The sequence below is a fragment of the Schistocerca piceifrons genome, chromosome 1, assembly GCF_021461385.2.
Source record: "Schistocerca piceifrons isolate TAMUIC-IGC-003096 chromosome 1, iqSchPice1.1, whole genome shotgun sequence".
Taxonomy (NCBI): Eukaryota; Metazoa; Arthropoda; class Insecta; order Orthoptera; family Acrididae; genus Schistocerca; species Schistocerca piceifrons.
In genome coordinates, this window is record NC_060138.1 from 5,118,805 (window position 1) to 5,144,818 (window position 26,014).

Consider the following 26,014-nt stretch of genomic DNA (forward strand, 5'->3'; position numbering starts at 1 on the left):
ATGAAACACAGAAATTGCATCGGAGTTAAATACAAAGGGCACAATGCCGACTTAAGTACATGAAGACTGACTCTTCTTAGTGACTATGCTTTGAACCATTCATGTGACTGTAATTATGGATTCCGATGCTTCACTTCAGGTTTACTGTATCCCTTGGACTTTCTTATTGACGATGAAACACAGAAATTGCATCGGAATTAAATACAAAATGCACATTGCCGACTTAAGTAACAGAAGACCGACTCTTCTTACTGACTATGTTTTGAACCATTCCTGTGACACTAGTTATAGATTCCGATGCTTCACTTCAGGTGTACTGCATCCCTTGGACCTTCTTATTGACGATGAAACACTGAAATTGCATCGGAATTAAATACAAAGGCAAAATGCCGACTTAAGTACAAGAAGACTGACTCTTCCTACTCTCTATGTTTTGAACCATTCCTGAGACACTAGTAATAGATTCCGATGATTCACTTCAGGTTCACAGTATCCCTCTGACCTTATTGACGTAGAAACACAGATATTGCGTCGGAGTTAAATACAAAAGGCACAATACCGACTTAAGTACAAGAAGACTGACTTTTCTTACGGTCTATGTTTTGAACCATTCCTGAGACACTAGTTGTAGATTCCGAAGCTTCACTTCAGGTTTACGGTCTCATTTGGACCTTGTTATTGACGATGAAACTCAGAAATTACATCGGAATTAAATACAAAATGCACAATACCGACTTAAGTACAAGATGATAGACCCTTCTTACTGTCAATGTTTTGATCCATTCCTGTGACACTAGTTATAGATTCCGATGCTTCACTTCAGGTTTACTCTATCATTTGGACCTTCTTATTGACGATGAAACACAGAAATTACATCGGAATTAAATAGAAAAATCACAATGCCGACTTAAGTACAAGAATACTGAATCCTCTTAGTGTCTATGTTTTGAACCATTCCAGTGACACTAGTTATAGATTCCGATGCTTGACTTCAGGTTTACTGTGTCCCATGGACCTTCTTATTGACAATGAAACACAGAAATTCCATCGGAATTTAAAACAAACGGCACAATGCCGACTCAAGTACAAGATGACTGACTCTTCTTACTGTCTATGCTTTGAACCATTCCAGTGACACTAGTTACAGATTCCGATGCTTCACTTCAGGTTTACTGTATCCGCCTGACCTTCTTATTGACGATGAAACACTGAAATTGCATCGGAATCAAAGACAAAATGCACAATGCCGACTTAAGTACAAGAAGACTGACTCTTCTTAGTGACAACGTTATGAACCATTTCTGTGAGACTAGTTATAGATTCCGATGCTTCACTCCAGGTTAACTGTATCCCTTGGACCTTCTTATTGAAGATGAAACACAGAAATTGCATCGGAATTAAATACAAAAGGCACAATGCCGACTTAAGGACAAGAAGACTGACTCTTCTTACTGACTATGTTTTGAAACATTCCTGTGACACTAGTTATAGATTCCGATGCTTCACTTCAGGTTTAGTGTTTCCCTCTGACCTTCTTATTGACGATGAAACACAGAAATAGCACCGGAATTAAATACAAAAGGCACAATGCCGACTTAAGTACATGAAGACCGACTCATCTTACTGACTATGTTTTGAACCATTCCTGTGACACTAGTTATAGATTCCGATGGTTTACTTCAGGTTTACTGTATCCCGTAGACCTTCTTATTGTCGATAAAACACTGAATTTGCATCGGAATTAAATACAAAAGGCACAGTGCCGACTTAAGTACAAGAAGACTGACTCTTCTTGCTGTCTATGTTTTGAACAATTCCATTGACACTAGTTATAGATTCCGATGCTTCACTCCAAGCTTACTGTATCCCTTGGACCCTCTTGTTGACGATGAAACACAGAAATTGCATCGGAATTAAATACAATGGGCACAATGCCGACTTAAGTACATGAAGACCGACTCTTCTTACTGACTATTTTTTGAACCATTCCTGTGACACTAGTTTTAGATTCCGATGCTTCACTTCAGGTTTACTGTATCCCTTGGACCTTCTTATTGACGATGAATCACAGAAATTGCATCGGAATTAAATACAAAAGGCACAATGACGACTTAAGTACAAGAAGACTGACTCTTCCTACTATCTATGTTTTGAACCATTCCTGTGACACTAGTTATAGATTCCGATGCTTCACTTCAGGTTTACTGTATCCCTCAAACCTTATTGACGATGAAACACAGAAATTGCATCGGAATTAAATGCAAAAGGCACAATACCGACATAAGGACAAGAAGACTGACTCTTCTTTCTGACTATGTTTTGAACAATTCCTGTGACACTAGTTATAGATTCCGATGCTTCACTTCAGGTTTACTGTATCCCTCTGACCTTCTTATTGACGATGAAACACAGAAATTGCACCGGAAGTAAATAGAAAAATCACAATGCCGACTTAAGTACAAGAATACTGACTCCTCTTAGTGTCTATGTTTTGAACCATTCCAGTGACACTAGTTATAGATTCCGATGCTTCACTTCAGGTTCACTGTATCATTTGGACCTTCTTTTTGACGATGAATCACAGAAATTACATCGGAATTAAGTACAAAAGGCACAATGCCGACTTAAGTACAAAAAGACTGACTCTTGTTACTGACAATGTTTGAACCATTCCTGTGACACTAGTTATAGATTCCGATGCTTCACTGCATGTGTACTGTATCCCTCTGACCTTCTTATTGATGATGAAACACAGAAATTGCATCGGAATTAAATAGAAAAGGCACAATGCCGACTTAAGTACAAGAAGACTTACTCTTCTTACTGTCTATGTTTTGAACCATTCCTGTGACACTAGTTGTAGATTCCGATGCTTGACTTCGGGTTTACTGTATCCCTACGACCTTCTTATTGACGATGAAACACAGAAATTTCATCGGAGTTTAATACAAATAGCACAATGCCGTCTCAAGTACAAGAAGACTGACTCTTCTTCCTGTCTATGTTTTGATCCATTCCTGTGACACTAGTTATAGATTCCGATGCTTCACTTCAGGTTTACTGTATCCCTTGGACCTTCTTATTGACGATGAAACACAGAAATTGCATCCGAATTAAATACAAAAGGCACAATGCCGACTTAAGTACAAGAAGACTGTATCTTCTTACTGTCTATGTTTAGAACCATTCCTGTGACACTAGTTATAGATTCCGATGCTTCACTCCGGGTTTACTGTATCCCTTGGACCTTCTTATTGACGATTAAACACAGAAATTGCATCGGAATTAAATACAAAAGGCACAATGCCGCCTTAAGGACAAGAAGTCTGACTCTTCTTACTGACTAAGCTTTGAACCATTCCTGTGACACTAGTTATAGATTCCGATGCTTCACTTCAGGTTTACTGTATCCCTCTGACCTTCTTATTGACGATAAAACCCAGAAATTGCACCGGAATTAAGTGCAAAATGCACAATGCCGACTTCAGTACAAGAAGACTGACTCTTCGTACAGTCTATGATATGAACCATTATATTGACACTAGTTATAGATTGTGATGCTACACTCCAGGTTTACTGTATCCCTTGGACCTTCTTATTGACGAAGAAACACTGAAATTGCACGGGAATTAAATTGAAAGGGCACAATGCCGACTTAAGGACACGAGGACTGACTCTTCTTACTGACTGTATTTTGAACCATTCCTGTGACACTAGTTATAGATTCCCATGCCTCACTTCTGGTTTTCTATATCTCTCTGACCTTCTCATTGACGATGAAACACAGAAATTGCATCAGAATTAAGCCCAAAAGGCACGATGCCGACTTAAGTACAAGAGGACTCACTCTTCTTACTGACTATGTTTGAACCATTCCTGTGACACTAGTTATAGATTCCGATGCTTCACTTTACGTTTACTCTATCCCTTGGACCTTCTTATTGACGATGAAACACAGAAATTGCATCGGAATTAAATACAAAAGGCACAATGCCGACTTAAGTACATAAAGACTGACCCTTCTTACTGACTATGTTTTGAACCATTCCTTTGACACTAGTTATAGATTCCGATGCTACACTCCAGGTTTACTGTATCCCTTGGACCTTCTTATTGACGATGAAACACAGATATTGCATCGCAATTAAATACAAAAGGCACAATGCCGACTTAAGGACAAGAAGACTGACTCTTCTTTCTGACTATGTTTTGAACCATTCCTGTGACGCTACTTATACATTCCGATGCATCACTTCAGGTTTACTGTTTCCCTCTGACCTTCTTATTGACGATGAAACACAGAAATTGTATCGGAATTAATACAAAAGGCACAATGCCGACTCAAGTACAAGAAGACTGTATCTTCTTACTGTCTATGTTTTGAACCATTCCTGTGACGCTAGTTATAGATTCCGATCCTTCACTCTAGGTTTACTGTATCCCTTGGACCTTCTTACGGATGATGAAACACAGAAATTGCATCGGAATTAAATACAAAAGGCACAATGCCGACTTAAGGACATGAAGACTGACTCTTCTTACTGACTATGATTCGAACCATTCCTGTGACACTAGTTATAGATTCCGATGCTTCACTTCAGGTTTACTGTATCCCTCTGACCTTCTTATTGACAATGAAGCACAGAAATTGCACCGGAATTAAATACAAAATTCACAATGCCGACTTAAGTACAAGTAGACTGACACTTTTTACTATGTTTTGAACTATTCCACTGACACTAGTTATAGATTCCGATGCTTCACTCCAGGTTTACTGTATCCCTTGGACCATCTTATTGACAATGAAACACTGAAATTTCATCGGAATTAAATACAAAGGGCAAAATGCCGACTTCAGTACAAGAAGACTGACTCTTCCTACTGTCTATGTTTTGAACCATTCCTGAGACACTAGTAATAGATTCCGATGCTTCACTTCAGCTTCACAGTATCCCTCTGACCTTATTGACGAAGAAACACAGAAATTGCATCGGAGTTAAAGACAAAAGGCACAATACCGACTTATGTACAAGAAGACTGACTCCACTTACGGTCTACGTTTTGAACCATTCATGTGACCCTAGTTATAGATTCCGATGCTCCACTCCAGGTTTACCGTATCCCTTGGACCTTCCTATTGACGATGAAACACAGAAATTGTATCGGAATTAAATACAAAGGCACAATGCCGACTTCAGGACAAGAAGACTGACTCTTCTTACTGACTATGTTTTGAACCATTCCTCTGACACTTGTTATAGATTCCGATGCTTCACTCCAGGTTTACTGAATCCCTTGGACCTTCCTATTGACGATGAAACACTGAAAGTGCATCGGAATTAAATAGAAAAGGCACAATGCGGACATAAGTAGAAGAAGACTGACTCTTCTTACTGACTATGTTTTGAACCATTCCTGTGACACTAGTTATAGATTCCGATGCTTCACTTCAGGTGTACTGCATCCCTTGGACCTTCTTATTGACGATGAAACACTGGAATTGCATCGGAATTATATACAAAGGCAAAATGCCGACTTAAGTACAAGAAGACTGACTCTTCCTACTGTCTATGTTTTGAACCATTCCTGAGACACTAGTAATAGATTCCGATGATTCACTTCAGGTTCACAGTATCCCTCTGACCTTATTGACGTAGAAACACAGAAATTGCATCGGAGTCAAATACAAAAGGCACAATACCGACTTAAGTACAAGAAGACTGACTTTTCTTACGGTCTATGTTTTGAACCATTCCTGAGACACTAGTTGTAGATTCCGATGCTTCACTTCAGGTTTACGGTATCATTTGGACCTTGTTATTGACGATGAAACACAGAAATTACATCGGAATTAAGTACAAAATGCACAATACCGACTTAAGTACAAGATGATAGACTTTTCTTACTGTCAATATTTTGATCCATTCCTGTGACACTAGTTATAGATTCCGATGCTTCACTTCAGGTTTACTGTATCATTTGGACCTTCTTATTGACGATGAAACACAGAAATTACATCGGAATTAAACAGAAAAATCACAATGCCGACTTAAGTACAAGAATACTGACTCCTCTTAGTGTCTATGTTTTGAACCATTCCAGTGACACTAGTTATAGATTCCGATGCTTGACTTCAGGTTTACTGTATCCCATGGACCTTCTTATTGACGATGAAACACAGAAATTCCATCGGAATTTAAAACAAACGGCACAATGCCGACTCAAGTACAAGATGACTGACTCTTCTTACTGTCTATGCTTTGAACCATTCCAGTGACACTAGTTACAGATTCCGACGCTTCACTTCAGGTTTACTGTATCCCTCTGACCTTCTTATTGACGATGAAACACTGAAATTGCATCGGAATCAAAGACAAAATGCACAATGCCGACTTAAGTACAAGAAGACTGACTCTTCTTACTGACTACGTTATGAACCATTTCTGTGAGACTAGTTATAGATTCCGATGCTTCACTCCAGGTTAACTGTATCCCTTGGACCTTCTTATTGACGATGAAACACAGAAATTGCATCGGAATTAAATACAAAAGGCACAATGCCGACTTAAGGACAAGAAGACTGACTCTTCTTACTGACTATGTTTTGAACCATTCCTGTGACACTAGTTATAGATTCCGATGGTTTACTTCAGGTTTACTGTATCCCTTGGACCTTCTTATTTACGATGCAACACAGAAATTGCATAGGAATTAAATACAAACGACACAATGCCGACTTAAGTACAAGAGCACTGTATCTTCTTACTGTTTATGTTTTGAACCATTCCTGTGACACTGGTTGCAGATTCCGATGCTTCACTTCAGGTTTACTGTATCCCGTAGACCTTCGTATTGTCGATGAAACACTGAATTTGCATCGGAATTAAATACAAAAGGCACAATGACGACTTAAGTACAAGAAGACTGACTCTTCTTACTGTCTATGTTTTGAACAATTCCATTGACACTAGTTATAGATTCCGATGCTACACTCCAGGTTTACTGTATCCCTTGGACCCTCTTGTTGACGATGAAACACAGAAATTGCATCGGAATTAAATACAAAAGGCACAATGCCGACTTAAGTACATGAAGACCGACTCTTCTTACTGACTATTTTTTGAACCATTCCTGTGACACTAGTTTTAGATTCCGATGCTTCACTTCAGGTTTACTGTATCCCTTGTACCTTCTTATTGACGATGAAACACAGAAATTGCATCGGAATTAAATACAAAAGGCACAAAGCCGACTTAAGTACTGTCTGTGATTTGAACCATTCCTGTGCCAGTAGTTATAGCTTCCGATGCTTCACTCCAGGTTTACTGTATACCTCGGACCTTCTTATTGACGATGAAACACTGAAATTTCATGGGAATTAAATAGAAAAGGCACAATGCCGACTTAAGTACAAGATGACTCACTCTTCTTACTGACTATGTTTTGAACCATTCCTGTGACACTAGTTATAGATTCCGATGCTTCGCTTCACGTTTACTCTATCCCTTGGACCTTCTTATTGACGATGAAACACAGAAATTGCATCGGAATTAAATACAAAAGGCACAATGCCGACTTAAGTACATAAAGACTGACTCTTCTTACTGACTATGTTTTGAACCAGTCTTGTGACACTAGTTATAGATTCCGATGCATCACTTCAGGTTTACTGTATCCCTGTGACCTTCTTATTGACGATGAAACACAGAAATAGCATTGGAATTAAATACAAAAGGCACAATGCCGACTTAAGTACAAGAAGACTGTATCTTCTAACTGTCTATGCTTTGAACAATTCCTGTGACACTAGTTATAGATTCCGATGCTTCAATCCTGGTTTACTGTATCCCTTGGACCTTCTTATTGACGATGAAACACAGAAATAGCATCGGAATTAAATACAAAAGGCACAATGCCGACATAAGGACAAGCAGACTGACTCTTCTTTCTGACTATGTTTTGAACAATTCCCGTGACACTAGTTATAGATTCCGATGCTTCACTTCAGGTTTACAGTACCCCTCTGACCTTCTTATTGACGATGAAACACAGAAATTGCACCGGAATTAAATAGAAAAGGCACAATGCCGACTTAAGTACAAGAAGACTGATTCTTCTTACTGTCTATGTTTAGAACCATTCCATTGACACTAGTTATAGATTCCGATGCTTCACTTCAGGTTTACTGTATCATTTGGACCTTCTTGTTGACGATGAAACACAGAAATTACATCGGAATTAAGTACAAAAGGCACAATGCCGACTTAAGTACAAAAAGACTGACTCTTGTTACTGACTATGTTTTGAACCATTACTGTGACACTAGTTATAGATTCCGATGCTTCACTGCAGGTGTACTGTATCCCTCTGACCTTCTTATTGATGATGAAACACAGAAATTGCATCGGAATTAAATAGAAAAGGCACAATGCCGACTTAAGTACAAGAAGACTTACTCTTCTTACTGTCTATGTTTTGAACCATTCCTGTGACACTAGTTATAGATTCCGATGCTTCACTTCAGGTTTACTGTATCCCTTGGACCTTCTTATTGACGATGAAACACAGAAATTGCATCCGAATTAAATACAAAAGGCACAATGCCGACTTAAGTACAAGAAGACTGTATCTTCTTACTGTCTATGATTAGAACCATTCCTGTGACACTAGTTATAGATTCCGATGCATCACTCCGGGTTTACTGTATCCCTTGGACCTCCTTATTGACGATTAAACACAGAAATTGCATCGGAATTAAATACAAAAGGCACAATGCCGCCTTAGGGACAAGAAGTCTGACTCTTCTTACTGACTAAGCTTTGAACCATTCCTGTGACACTAGTTATAGATTCCGATGCTTCACTTCATGTTTACTGTATCCCTCTGACCTTCTTATTGACGATGAAACCCAGAAATTGCACCGGAATTAAGTGCAAAATGCACAATGCCGACTTAATTACAAGAAGACTGACTCTTCGTACAGTCTATGATATGAACCATTATATTGACACTAGTTATAGATTGTGATGCTACACTCCAGGTTTACTGTATCCCTTGGACCTTCTTATTGACGAAGAAACACTGAAATTGCACGGGAATTAAATAGAAAGGGCACAATGCCGACTTAAGGACACGATTACTGACTCTTCTTACTGACTGTATTTTGAACCATTCCTGTGACACTAGTTATAGATTCCGATGGTTCACTTCAGGTTTACAGTATCCTGTGGACCTTCTTATTGTCGATGAAACACTGAATTTGCATCGGAATTAAATACAAAATGCACAATGCCGACATAAGGGCAAGACGACTGACTCTTCTTACTGTCTATGTTTTGAACCATTCCTCTGACACTAGTTATAGATTCCCATGCTTCACTTCTGGTTTTCTGTATCTCTCTGAACTTCTCATTGACGATGAAACACAGAAATTGCATCAGAATTAAGCCCAAAATGCACAATGCCGACTTAAGTACAAGAAGACACACTCTTCTTACTGACTATGTTTGAACCATTCCTGTGACACTAGTTATAGATTCCGATGCTTCACTTCACGTTTACTCTATCCCTTGGACCTTCTTATTGACGATGAAACACAGAAATTGCATCGGAATTAAATACAAAAGGCACAATGCCGACTTAAGTACATAAAGACTGACCCTTCTTACTGACTATGTTTTGAACCATTCCTGTGACACTAGTTATAGATTCCGATGCTACACTCCAGGTTTACTGTATCCCTTGGACCTTCTTATTGACGATGAAACACAGATATTGCATCGCAATTAAATACAAAAGGCACAATGCCGACTTAAGGACAAGAAGACTGACTCTTCTTTCTGACTGTGTTTTGAACCATTCCTGTGACACTAGTTATAGATTACGATGCTTCACTTCAGGTTTACTGTATCCCTCTGACCTTCTTATTGACGATGGAACACAGATATTACATCGGAATTAAATAGAAAAATCACAATGCCGATTTAAGTACAAGAAGACTCACTCTTCTTACTGAGTATGTTTGAACCATTCCTGTGACACTAGTTATAGATTCCGATGCTTCACCTCACGTTTACTCTATCCCTTGGACCTTCTTATTGACGATGAAACACAGAAATTGCATCGGAATTAAATAGAAAAGGCACAATGCCGACTTATGTACAAGAAGACTGACGCTTCTTACTGTCTATGTTTTGAACCATTCCTGTGACACTAGTTGTAGATTCCGATGATTGACTTCAGGTTTACTGTATCACTACGACCTTCTTATTGACGATGAAACACAGATATTGCATCGCAATTAAATACAAAAGGCAAAATGCCGACTTAAGGACAAGAAGACTGACTCTTCTTTCTGACTATGTTTTGAACCATTCCTGTGACACTACTTATACATTCCGATGCATCACTTCAGGTTTACTGTTTCCCTCTGACCTTCTTACTGACGATGAAGCACAGAAATAGCATGGGAATTAAATACAAAATGCACAACGCCGACTTAAGTACAAGAAGACTGTATCTTCTTACTGTCTATGCTTTGATCCATTCCTGTGACACTAGTTATAGATTCCGATGCTTCACTCCAGGTTTACTGTATCGCTTGGACCTTCTTATTAACGATGAAATAAAGAAATAGCATCGGAATTAAATACAAAAGTCACAATGCCGCCTTAGGGACAAGAAGTCTGACTCTTCTTACTGACTAAGCTTTGAACCATTCCTGTGACACTAGTTATAGATTCCGATACTTCACTTCAGGTTTACTGTATCCCTCTGACCTTCTTATTGACGATGAAACACAGATATTACATCGGAATTAAATACAAAAGGCATAATGCCGACTTAAGTACAAAAAGACTGACTCTTGTTACTGACTATGTTTTGAACCATTCCTGTGACACTAGTTATAGATTCCGATGCTTCACTTCAGGTGTACTGTATCCCTCTGACCTTCTTATTGACGATGATACACAGAAATTGCATCGGAATTAAATACAAAAGGCACAATGCCGACTTAAGGACAAGAAGACTGACTCTTCTTTCTGACTATGTTTTGAACCATTCCTGTGACACTAGTAATAGATTAAGATGCTTCACTTCAGGTTGACTGTATCCCTGCGACCTTCTTATTGACGATGAAACACAGAAATTACATCGGAATTAAATGCAAAAGGCACAATGCCGACTTAAGTACACAAAGACTGACTCTTCTTACTGACTATGTTTTGAACCATTCCTCTGACACTAGTTATAGATTCCCATGCTTCACTTCAGGTTTTCTGTATCTCTCTGACCTTCTTATTGACGATCAAACACAGAAATTTAATCGGAATTAAATACAAAAGGCACAATGCCGACTTAAGTACATGAAGACCGACTCTTCTTACTGACTGTGGTTTGAATCATTCCTGTGACACTAGTTATAGCTTCCGATGCTTCACTTCAGGTTTACTGTATCGCTTGGACCTTCTTATTGACGATGAAACACAGTAATAGCACGGGAATTAAATACAAAAGGCACAATGTCGACTTATGTACAAGAAGACTGACTCTTCTTACCGTCTATGCTTTGAACCATTCCTGTGACACTAGTTATTGATTCCGATGCTTCACTCCAGGTTTACTGTATCCCTTGGACCTTCTTATTGACGATGAAATACAGAAATAACATCGGAATTAAATACAAAAGGCACAATGCCGACTTAAGTACAAGAAGACTGACTCTTCTTTCTGACTATGTTTTGAACCATTCCTGTGACACTAGTTATAGATTACGATGCTTCACTTCAGGTTTACTGTATCCCTCTCACCTTCTTATTGACGATGGAAAACAGATATTACATCGGAATTAAATAGAAAAGGCACAATGCCGACTTAAGTACAAGAAGACTCACTCTTCTTACAGACTATGTTTGAACCATTCCTGTGACACTAGTTATAGATTCCGATGCTTCACTTCACGTTTACTCTATCCCTTGGACCTTCTTATTGACGATGAAACACAGAAATTGCATCGGAATTAAATAGAAAAAGCACAATGCCGACTTATGTACAAGAAGACTGACTCTTCTTACTGTCTATGTTTTGAACCATTCCTGTGACACTAGTTGTAGATTCCGATGATTGACTTCAGGTTTACTGTATCCCTACGACCTTCGTATTGACGATGAAACACAGATATTGCATCGAAATTAAATACAAAAGGCAAAATGTCGGCTTAAGGACAAGAAGACTGACTCTTCTTTCTGACTATGCTTTGAACCATTCCTGTGACACTACTTACACATTCCGATGCATCACTTCAGGTTTACTGTTTCCCTCTGACCTTCTTATTGACGATGAAACACAGAAATAGCATGGGAATTAAATACAAAAGGCACAACGCCGACTTAAGTACAAGAAGACTGTATCTTCTTACTGTCTATGCTTTGAACCATTCCTGTGACACTAGTTATAGATTCCGATGCTTCACTCCAGGTTTACTGTATCCCTTGGACCTTCTTATTGACGATGAAATACAGAAATAGCATCGGAATTAAATACAAAAGGCACAATGCCGACTTAAGGACAAGAAGACTGACTCTTCTTTCTGACTATGTTTTGAACCATTCCTGTGACACTAGTTATAGATTACGATGCTTCACTTCAGGTTTACTGTATCCCTCTGACCTTCTTATTGACGATGGAACACAGATATTACATCGGAATTAAATAGAAAAGGCACAATGCCGACTTAAGTACAAGAAGACTCACTCTTCTTACTGACTATGTTTGAACCATTCCTGTGACACTAGTTATAGATTCCGATGCTTCACTTCACGTTTACTCTATCCCTTGGACCTTCTTATTGACGATGAAACACAGAAATTGCATCGGAATTAAATAGAAAAAGCACAATGCCGACTTATGTACAAGAAGACTGACTCTTCTTACTGTCTATGTTTTGAACCATTCCTGTGACACTAGTTGTAGATTCCGATGATTGACTTCGGGTTTACTGTATCCCTACGACCTTCGTATTGACGATGAAACACAGATATTGCATCGCAATTAAATACAAAAGGCAAAATGTCGACTTAAGGACAAGAAGACTGACTCTTCTTTCTGACTATGTTTTGAACCATTCCTGTGACACTACTTACACATTCCGATGCATCACTTCAGGTTTACTGTTTCCCTCTGACCTTCTTATTGACGATGAAACACAGAAATAGCATGGGAATTAAATACAAAAGGCACAACGCCGACTTAAGTACAAGAAGACTGTATCTTCTTACTGTCTATGCTTTGAACCATTCCTGTGACACTAGTTATAGATTCCGATGCTTCACTCCAGGTTTACTGTATCCCTTGGACCTTCTTATTGACGATGAAATACAGAAATAGCATCGGAATTAAATACAAAAGGCACAATGCCGACTTAAGGACAAGAAGACTGACTCTTCTTTCTGACTATGTTTTGAACCATTCCTGTGACACTAGTTATAGATTACGATGCTTCACTTCAGGTTTACTGTATCCCTCTGACCTTCTTATTGACGATGGAACACAGATATTACATCGGAATTAAATAGAAAAGGCACAATGCCGACTTAAGTACAAGAAGACTCACTCTTCTTACTGACTATGTTTGAACCATTCCTGTGACACTAGTTATAGATTCCGATGCTTCACTTCACGTTTACTCTATCCCTTGGACCTTCTTATTGACGATGAAACACAGAAATTGCATCGGAATTAAATAGAAAAGGCACAATGCCGACTTATGTACAAGAAGACTGACTCTTCTTACTGTCTATGTTTTGAACCATTCCTGTGACACTAGTTGTAGATTCCGATGATTGACTTCAGGTTTACTGTATCCCTACGACCTTCTTATTGACGATGAAACACAGATATTGCATCGCAATTAAATACAAAAGGCAAAATGCCGACTTAAGGACAAGAAGACTGACTCTTCTTTCTGACTATGTTTTGAACCATTCCTGTGACACTACTTATACATTCCGATGCATCACTTCAGGTTTACTGTTTCCCTCTGACCTTCTTATTGACGATGAAACACAGAAATAGCATGGGAATTAAATACAAAAGGCACAACGCCGACTTAAGTACAAGAAGACTGTATCTTCTTACTGTCTATGCTTGGAACCATTCCTGTGACACTAGTTATAGATTCCGATGCTTCACTCCAGGTTTACTGTAGCCCTCTGACCTTCTTGTTGACGATGAAACACAGAAATTATATCGGAATTAAATGCAAAAGGCACAATGCCGACTTAAGTCCACAAAGACTGACTCTTCTTGCTGACTATGTTTTGAACCATTCCTCTGACACTAGTTATAGATTCCCATGCTTCACTTCAGGTTTTCTGTATCTCTCTGACCTTCTCATTGACGATGAAACACAGAAATTGCATCAGAATTAAGCCCAAAAGGCACAAGGCCGACTTCAGTACATGAAGACCGACTCTTCTTACTGACAATGGTTTGAATCATTCCTGTGACACTAGTTATAGCTTCCGATGCTTCACTTCAGGTTTACTGTATCCCTTGGACCTTCTTATTGACGATGAAACACAGAAATTGCATCGGAATTAAATACAAAAGGCACAATGCCGACATAAGTACTGTCTGTGTTTTGAACCATTCCTGTGTCAGTAGTTATAGATTTCGATGCTTCACTCCAGGTTTACTGTATCCCTCGGACCTTCTTATTGACAATGAAACACTGAAATTGCATCGAAATTAAATAGAAAAGGCACAATGCCGACTTAATTACAAGAAGACTCACTCTTCTTACTGACTATGTTTGAACCATTCCTGTGACACTAGTTATAGATTCCGATGTTTCACTTCACGTTTACTCTATCACTTGGACCTTCTTATTGACGATGAAACACAGTAATTGCATCGGAATTAAATACAAAAGGCACAATGCCGACTTAAGTACATAAAGACTGACCCTTCTTACTGACTATGATTTGAACCATTCCTGTGACACTAGTTATAGATTACGATGCTACACTCCAGGTTTACTGTATCACTTGAACCTTCTTATTGACGATGAAACACGGATATTGCATCGGAATTAAATACAAAAGGCACAATGCCGACTTAAGGACATGAAGACTGACTCTTCTTTCTGACTATGTTTTGAATCATTCCAGTGACACTACTTATACATTCCGATGCATCACTTCAGGTTTACTGTATCCCTTGGACCTTCTTATTGACGATGAAACACAGAAATAGCATCGGAATTAAATACAAAAGGCACAATGCCGACATAAGGACAAGAAGACTGACTCTTCTTTCTGACTATGTTTTGAACAATTCCCGGCACACTAGTTATAGATTCCGATGCTTCACTTCAGGTTTACAGTACCCCTCTGATCTTCTTATTGACGATGAAACACAGAAATTGCACCGGAATTAAATATAAAAGGCACAATGCCGACTTAAGTACAAGAAGACTGATTCTTCTTACTGTCTATGTTTTGAACCATTCCATTGACACTAGTTATAGATTCCGATGCTTCACTTCAGGTTTACTGTATCATTTGGACCTTCTTGTTGACGATGAAACACAGAAATTACATCGGAATTAAGTACAAAAGGCACAATGCCGACTTAAGTACAAAAAGACTGACTCTTGTTACTGACTATGTTTTGAACCATTCCTGTGACACTAGTTATAGATTCCGATGCTTCACTGCAGGTGTACTGTATCCCTCTGACCTTCTTATTGATGATGAAACACAGAAATTGCATCGGAATTAAATAGAAAAGGCACAATGCCGACTTAAGTACAAGAAGACTTACTCTTCTTACTGTCTATGTTTTGAACCATTCCTGTGACACTAGTTGTAGATTCCGATGCTTGACTTCAGGTTTACTGTATCCCTACGACCTTCTTATTAACGATGAAACACAGAAATTTCATCGGAGTTTAATACAAAAGGCACAATGCCGTCTCAAGTACAAGAAGACTGACTCTTCTTCCTGTCTATGTTTTGAACCATTCCTGTGACACTAGTTATAGATTCCGATGCTTCACTTCAGGTTTACTGTATCCCTTGGACCTTCTTATTGACGATGAAACACAGAAATTGCATCCGAATTAAATACAAAAGGCACAATGCCGACTTAAGTACAAGAAGACTGTATCTTCTTACTGTCTATGATTAGAACCATTCCTGTGACACTAGTTATAGATTCCGGTGCATCACTCCGGGTTTACTGTATCCCTTGGACCTCCTTATTGACGATTAAACACAGAAATTGCATCGGAATTAAATACAAAAGGCACAATGCCGCCTTAGGGACAAGAAGTCTGACTCTTCTTACTGACTAAGCTTTGAACCATTCCTGTGACACTAGTTATAGATTCCGATGCTTCACTTCAGGTTTACTGTATCCCTCTGACCTTCTTATTGACGATGAAACCCAGAAATTGCACCGGAATTAAGTGCAAAATGCACAATGCCGACTTAATTACAAGAAGACTGACTCTTCGTACAGTCTATGATATGAACCATTATATTGACACTAGTTATAGATTGTGATGCTACACTCCAGGTTTACTGTATCCCTTGGACCTTCTTATTGACGAAGAAACACTGAAATTGCACGGGAATTAAATAGAAAGGGCACAATGCCGACTTAAGGAAACGATTACTGACTCTTCTTACTGACTGTATTTTGAACCATTCCTGTGACACTAGTTATAGATTCCGATGGTTCACTTCAGGTTTACAGTATCCTGTGGACCTTCTTATTGTCGATGAAACACTGAATTTGCATCGGAATTAAATACAAAATGCACAATGCCGACATAAGGGCAAGACGACTGACTCTTCTTACTGTCTATGTTTTGAACCATTCCTCTGACACTAGTTATAGATTCCCATGCTTCACTTCTGGTTTTCTGTATCTCTCTGAACTTCTCATTGACGATGAAACACAGAAATTGCATCAGAATTAAGCCCAAAATGCACAATGCCGACTTAAGTACAAGAAGACACACTCTTCTTACTGACTATGTTTGAACCATTCCTGTGACACTAGTTATAGATTCCGATGCTTCACTTCACGTTTACTCTATCCCTTGGACCTTCTTATTGGCGATGAAACACAGAAATTGCATCGGAATTAAATACAAAAGGCACAATGCCGACTTAAGTACATAAAGACTGACCCTTCTTACTGACTATGTTTTGAACCATTCCTGTGACACTAGTTATAGATTCCGATGCTACACTCCAGGTTTACTGTATCCCTTGGACCTTCTTATTGACGATGAAACACAGATATTGCATCGCAATTAAATACAAAAGGCACAATGCCGACTTAAGGACAAGAAGACTGGCTCTTCTTTCTGACTATGTTTTGAACCATTCCTGTGACACTACTTATACATTCCGATGCATCACTTCAGGTTTACTGTTTCCCTCTGACCTTCTTATTGACGATGAAACACAGAAATAGCATGGGAATTAAATACACAAGGCACAACGCCGACTTAAGTACAAGAAGACTGTATCTTCTTACTGTCTATGCTTTGAACCATTCCTGTGACACTAGTTATTGATTCCGATGCTTCACTCCAGGTTTACTGTATCCCTTGGACCTTCTTATTGACGATGAAATACAGAAATAGCATCGGAATTAAACACAAAAGGCACAATGCCGACTTAAGGACAAGAAGACTGACTCTTCTTTCTGACTGTGTTTTGAACCATTCCTGTGACACTAGTTATAGATTACGATGCTTCACTTCAGGTTTACTGTATCCCTCTGACCTTCTTATTGACGATGGAACACAGATATTACATCGGAATTAAATAGAAAAATCACAATGCCGATTTAAGTACAAGAAGACTCACTCTTCTTACTGAGTATGTTTGAACCATTCCTGTGACACTAGTTATAGATTCCGATGCTTCACCTCACGTTTACTCTATCCCTTGGACCTTCTTATTGACGATGAAACACAGAAATTGCATCGGAATTAAATAGAAAAGGCACAATGCCGACTTATGTACAAGAAGACTGACTCTTCTTACTGTCTATGTTTTGAACCATTCCTGTGACACTAGTTGTAGATTCCGATGATTGACTTCAGGTTTACTGTATCACTACGACCTTCTTATTGACGATGAAACACAGATATTGCATCGCAATTAAATACAAAAGGCAAAATGCCGACTTAAGGACAAGAAGACTGACTCTTCTTTCTGACTATGTTTTGAACCATTCCTGTGACACTACTTATACATTCCGATGCATCACTTCAGGTTTACTGTTTCCCTCTGACCTTCTTATTGACGATGAAGCACAGAAATAGCATGGGAATTAAATACAAAATGCACAACGCCGACTTAAGTACAAGAAGACTGTATCTTCTTACTGTCTATGCTTTGAACCATTCCTGTGACACTAGTTATAGATTCCGATGCTTCACTCCAGGTTTACTGTATCGCTTGGACCTTCTTATTAACGATGAAATAAAGAAATAGCATCGGAATTAAATACAAAAGGTACAATGCCGCCTTAGGGACAAGAAGTCTGACTCTTCTTACTGACTAAGCTTTGAACCATTCCTGTGACACTAGTTATAGATTCCGATGCTTCACTTCAGGTTTACTGTATCCCTCTGACCTTCTTATTGACGATGAAACACAGATATTACATCGGAATTAAATACAAAAGGCATAATGCCGACTTAAGTACAAAAAGACTGACTCTTGTTACTGACTATGTTTTGAACCATTCCTGTGACACTAGTTATAGATTCCGATGCTTCACTTCAGGTGTACTGTATCCCTCTGACCTTCTTATTGACGATGAAACACAGAAATTGCATCGGAATTAAATACAAAAGGCACAATGCCGACTTAAGGACAAGAAGACTGACTCTTCTCTCTGACTATGTTTGAACCATTCCTGTGACACTAGTAATAGATTAAGATGCTTCACTTCAGGTTGACTGTATCCCTGCGACCTTCTTATTGACGATGAAACACAGAAATTACATCGGAATTAAATGCAAAAGGCACAATGCCGACTTAAGTACACAAAGACTGACTCTTCTTACTGACTATGTTTTGAACCATTCCTCTGACACTAGTTATAGATTCCCATGCTTCACTTCAAGTTTTCTGTATCTCTCTGACCTTCTTATTGACGATCAAACACAGAAATTTAATCGGAATTAAATACAAAAGGCACAATGCCGACTTAAGTACATGAAGACCGACTCTTCTTACTGACTGTGGTTTGAATCATTCCTGTGACACTAGTTATAGCTTCCGATGCTTCACTTCAGGTTTACTGTATCGCTTGGACCTTCTTATTGACGATGAAACACAGAAATAGCACGGGAATTAAATACAAAAGGCACAATGTCGACTTATGTACAAGAAGACTGACTCTTCTTACCGTCTATGCTTTGAACCATTTTGTGACACTAGTTATTGATTCCGATGCTTCACTCCAGGTTTACTGTATCCCTTGGACCTTCTTATTGACGATGAAATACAGAAATAACATCGGAATTAAATACAAAAGGCACAATGCCGACTTAAGTACAAGAAGACTGACTCTTCTTTCTGACTATGTTTTGAACCATTCCTGTGACACTAGTTATAGATTACGATGCTTCACTTCAGGTTTACTGTATCCCTCTCACCTTCTTATTGACTATGGAAAACAGATATTACATCGGAATTAAATAGAAAAGGCACAATGCCGACTTAAGTACTAAAGACTCACTCTTCTTACAGACTATGTTTGAACCATTCCTGTGACACTAGTTATAGATTCCGATGCTTCACTTCACGTTTACTCTATCCCTTGGACCTTCTTATTGACGATGAAACACAGAAATTGCATCGGAATTAAATAGAAAAAGCACAATGCCGACTTATGTACAAGAAGACTGACTCTTCTTACTGTCTATGTTTTGAACCATTCCTGTGACACTAGTTGTAGATTCCGATGATTGACTTCAGGTTTACTGTATCCCTACGACCTTCGTATTGACGATGAAACACAGATATTGCATCGAAATTAAATACAAAAGGCAAAATGTCGGCTTAAGGACAAGAAGACTGACTCTTCTTTCTGACTATGCTTTGAACCATTCCTGTGACACTACTTACACATTCCGATGCATCACTTCAGGTTTACTGTTTCCCTCTGACCTTCTTATTGACGATGAAACACAGAAATAGCATGGGAATTAAATACAAAAGGCACAACGCCGACTTAAGTACAAGAAGACTGTATCTTCTTACTGTCTATGCTTTGAACCATTCCTGTGACACTAGTTATAGATTCCGATGCTTCACTCCAGGTTTACTGTATCCCTTGGACCTTCTTATTGACGATGAAATACAGAAATAGCATCGGAATTAAATACAAAAGGCACAATGCCGACTTAAGGACAAGAAGACTGACTCTTCTTTCTGACTATGTTTTGAACCATTCCTGTGACACTAGTTATAGATTACGATGCTTCACTTCAGGTTTACTGTATCCCTCTGACCTTCTTATTGACGATGGAACACAGATATTACATCGGAATTAAATAGAAAAGGCACAATGCCGACTTAAGTACAAGAAGACTCACTCTTCTTACTGACTATGTTTGAACCATTCCTGTGACACTAGTTATAGATTCCGATGCTTCACTTCACGGTTACTCTATCCCTTGGACCTTCTTATTGACGATGAAACACAGAAATTGCATCGGAATTAAATAGAAAAAGCACAATGCCGACTTATGTACAAGAAGACTGACTCTTCTTACTGTCTATGTTTTGAACCATTCCTGTGACACTAGTTGTAGATTCCGATGATTGACTTCAGGTTTACTGTATCCCTACGACCTTCGTATTGACAATGAAACACAGATATTGCATCGCAATTAAATACAAAAGGCAAAATGTCGACTTAAGGACAAGAAGACTGACTCTTCTTTCTGACTATGTTTTGAACCAATTCTGTGACACTACTTACACATTCCGATGCATCACTTCAGGTTTACTGTTTCCCTCTGACCTTCTTATTGACGATGAAACACAGAAATAGCATGGGAATTAAATACAAAAGGCACAACGCCGACTTAAGTACAAGAAGACTGTATCTTCTTACTGTCTATGCTTTGAACCATTCCTGTGACACTAGTTATAGATTCCGATGCTTCACTCCAGGTTTACTGTATCCCTTGGACCTTCTTATTGACGATGAAATACAGAAATAGCATCGGAATTAAATACAAAAGGCACAATGACGACTTAAGGACAAGAAGACTGACTCTTCTTTCTGACTATGTTTTGAACCATTCCTGTGACACTAGTTATAGATTACGATGCTTCACTTCAGGTTTACTGTATCCCTCTGACCTTCTTATTGACGATGGGACACAGATATTACATCGGAATTAAATAGAAAAGGCACAATGCCGACTTAAGTACAAGAAGACTCACTCTTCTTACTGACTATGTTTGAACCATTCCTGTGACACTAGTTATAGATTCCGATGCTTCACTTCACGTTTACTCTATCCCTTGGACCTTCTTATTGACGATGAAACACAGAAATTGCATCGGAATTAAATAGAAAAGGCCCAATGCCGACTTATGTACAAGAAGACTGACTCCTCTTACTGTCTATGTTTTGAACCATTCCTGTGACACTAGTTGTAGATTCCGATGATTGACTTCAGGTTTACTGTATCCCTACGACCTTCTTATTGACGATGAGACACAGATATTGCATCGCAATTAAATACAAAAGGCAAAATGCCGACTTAAGGACAAGAAGACTGACTCTTCTTTCTGACTATGTTTTGAACCATTCCTGTGACACTACTTATACATTCCGATGCATCACTTCAGGTTTGCTGTTTCCCTCTGACCTTCTTATTGACGATGAAACACAGAAATAGCATGGGAATTAAATACAAAAGGCACAACGCCGACTTAAGTACAAGAAGACTGTATCTTCTTACTGTCTATGCTTGGAACCATTCCTGTGACACTAGTTATAGATTCCGATGCTTCACTCCAGGTTTACTGTATCCCTTGGACCTTCTTATTGACGATGAAATACAGAAAGAGCATCGGAATTAAATACAAAAGGCACAATGCCGACTTAAGGACAAGAAGACTAACTCTTCTTTCTGACTATGTTTTGAACCATTCCTGTGACACTAGTTATAGATTACGATGCTTCACTTCAGGTTTACTGTAGCCCTCTGACCTTCTTGTTGACGATGAAACACAGATATTACATCGGAATTAAATACAAAAGGCATAATGCCTACTTAAGTACAAAAAGACTGACTCTTGTTACTGACTATGATTTGAACCATTCCTGTGACACTAGTTATAGATTCCGATGCTTCACTTCAGGTGTACTGTATCCCTCTGACCTTCTTATTGACGATGAAACACAGAAATTGCATCGGAATTAAATACAAAAGGCACAATGCCGACTTAAGGACAAGTATACTGACCCTTCTTTCTGACTATGTTTTGCACCATTCCTGTGACACTAGTTATAGATTAAGATGCTTCACTTCAGGTTTACTGTATCCCTCTGACCTTCTTATTGACGATGAAACACAGAAATTACATCGGAATTAAATGCAAAAGGCACAATGCCGACTTAAGTCCACAAAGACTGATTCTTCTTGCTGACTATGTTTTGAACCATTCCTCTGACACTAGTTATAGATTCCCATGCTTCACTTCAGGTTTTCTGTATCTCTCTGACCTTCTCATTGACGATGAAACACAGAAATTGCATCAGAATTAAGCCCAAAAGGCACAAGGCCGACTTCAGTACATGAAGACCGACTCTTCTTACTGACTATGGTTTGAATCATTCCTGTGACACTAGTTATAGCTTCCGATGCTTCACTTCAGGTTTACTGTATCCCTTGGACCTTCTTATTGACGATGAAACACAGAAATTGCATCGGAATTAAATACAAAAGGCACAATGCCGACATAAGTACTGTCTGTGTTTTGAACCATTCCTGTGTCAGTAGTTATAGATTTCGATGCTTCACTCCAGGTTTACTGTATCCCTCGGACCTTCTTATTGACAATGAAACACTGAAATTGCATCGAAATTAAATAGAAAAGGCACAATGCCGACTTAATTACAAGAAGACTCACTCTTCTTACTGACTATGTTTGAACCATTCCTGTGACACTAGTTATAGATTCCGATGTTTCACTTCACGTTTACTCTATCACTTGGACCTTCTTATTGACGATGAAACACAGTAATTGCATCGGAATTAAATACAAAAGGCACAATGTCGACTTATGTACAAGAAGACTGACTCTTCTTACTGTCTATGCTTTGAACCATTTTGTGACACTAGTTATTGATTCCGATGCTTCACTCCAGGTTTACTGTATCCCTTGGACCTTCTTATTGACGATGAAATACAGAAATAACATCGGAATTAAATACAAAAGGCACAATGCCGACTTAAGTACAAGAAGACTGACTCTTCTTTCTGACTATGTTTTGAACCATTCCTGTGACACTAGTTATAGATTACGATGCTTCACTTCAGGTTTACTGTATCCCTCTCACCTTCTTATTGACTATGGAAAACAGATATTACATCGGAATTAAATAGAAAAGGCACAATGCCGACTTAAGTACTAAAGACTCACTCTTCTTACAGACTATGTTTGAACCATTCCTGTGACACTAGTTATAGATTCCGATGCTTCACTTCACGTTTACTCTATCCCTTGGACCTTCTTATTGACGATGAAACACAGAAATTGCATCGGAATTAAATAGAAAAAGCACAATGCCGACTTATGTACAAGAAGACTGACTCTTCTTACTGTCTATGTTTTGAACCATTCCTGTGACACTAGTTGTAGATTCCGATGATTGACTTCAGGTTTACTGTATCCCTACGACCTTCGTATTGACGATGAAACACAGATATTGCATCGAAATTAAATACAAAAGGCAAAATGTCGGCTTAAGGACAAGAAGACTGACTCTTCTTTCTGACTATGCTTTGAACCATTCCTGTGACACTACTTACACATTCCGATGCATCACTTCAGGTTTACTGTTTCCCTCTGACCTTCTTATTGACGATGAAACACAGAAATAGCATGGGAATTAAATACAAAAGGCACAACGCCGACTTAAGTACAAGAAGACTGTATCTTCTTACTGTCTATGCTTTGAACCATTCCTGTGACACTAGTTATAGATTCCGATGCTTCACTCCAGGTTTACTGTATCCCTTGGACCTTCTTATTGACGATGAAATACAGAAATAGCATCGGAATTAAATACAAAAGGCACAATGCCGACTTAAGGACAAGAAGACTGACTCTTCTTTCTGACTATGTTTTGAACCATTCCTGTGACACTAGTGATAGATTACGATGCTTCACTTCAGGTTTACTGTATCCCTCTGACCTTCTTATTGACGATGGAACACAGATATTACATCGGAATTAAATAGAAAAGGCACAATGCCGACTTAAGTACAAGAAGACTCACTCTTCTTACTGACTATGTTTGAACCATTCCTGTGACACTAGTTATAGATTCCGATGCTTCACTTCACGGTTACTCTATCCCTTGGACCTTCTTATTGACGATGAAACACAGAAATTGCATCGGAATTAAATAGAAAAAGCACAATGCCGACTTATGTACAAGAAGACTGACTCTTCTTACTGTCTATGTTTTGAACCATTCCTGTGACACTAGTTGTAGATTCCGATGATTGACTTCAGGTTTACTGTATCCCTACGACCTTCGTATTGACGATGAAACACAGATATTGCATCGAAATTAAATACAAAAGGCAAAATGTCGGCTTAAGGACAAGAAGACTGACTCTTCTTTCTGACTATGCTTTGAACCATTCCTGTGACACTACTTACACATTCCGATGCATCACTTCAGGTTTACTGTTTCCCTCTGACCTTCTTATTGACGATGAAACACAGAAATAGCATGGGAATTAAATACAAAAGGCACAACGCCGACTTAAGTACAAGAAGACTGTATCTTCTTACTGTCTATGCTTTGAACCATTCCTGTGACACTAGTTATAGATTCCGATGCTTCACTCCAGGTTTACTGTATCCCTTGGACCTTCTTATTGACGATGAAATACAGAAATAGCATCGGAATTAAATACAAAAGGCACAATGCCGACTTAAGGACAAGAAGACTGACTCTTCTTTCTGACTATGTTTTGAACCATTCCTGTGACACTAGTTATAGATTACGATGCTTCACTTCAGGTTTACTGTATCCCTCTGACCTTCTTATTGACGATGGAACACAGATATTACATCGGAATTAAATAGAAAAGGCACAATGCCGACTTAAGTACAAGAAGACTCACTCTTCTTACTGACTATGTTTGAACCATTCCTGTGACACTAGTTATAGATTCCGATGCTTCACTTCACGGTTACTCTATCCCTTGGACCTTCTTATTGACGATGAAACACAGAAATTGCATCGGAATTAAATAGAAAAAGCACAATGCCGACTTATGTACAAGAAGACTGACTCTTCTTACTGTCTATGTTTTGAACCATTCCTGTGACACTAGTTGTAGATTCCGATGATTGACTTCAGGTTTACTGTATCCCTACGACCTTCGTATTGACAATGAAACACAGATATTGCATCGCAATTAAATACAAAAGGCAAAATGTCGACTTAAGGACAAGAAGACTGACTCTTCTTTCTGACTATGTTTTGAACCAATTCTGTGACACTACTTACACATTCCGATGCATCACTTCAGGTTTACTGTTTCCCTCTGACCTTCTTATTGACGATGAAACACAGAAATAGCATGGGAATTAAATACAAAAGGCACAACGCCGACTTAAGTACAAGAAGACTGTATCTTCTTACTGTCTATGCTTTGAACCATTCCTGTGACACTAGTTATAGATTCCGATGCTTCACTCCAGGTTTACTG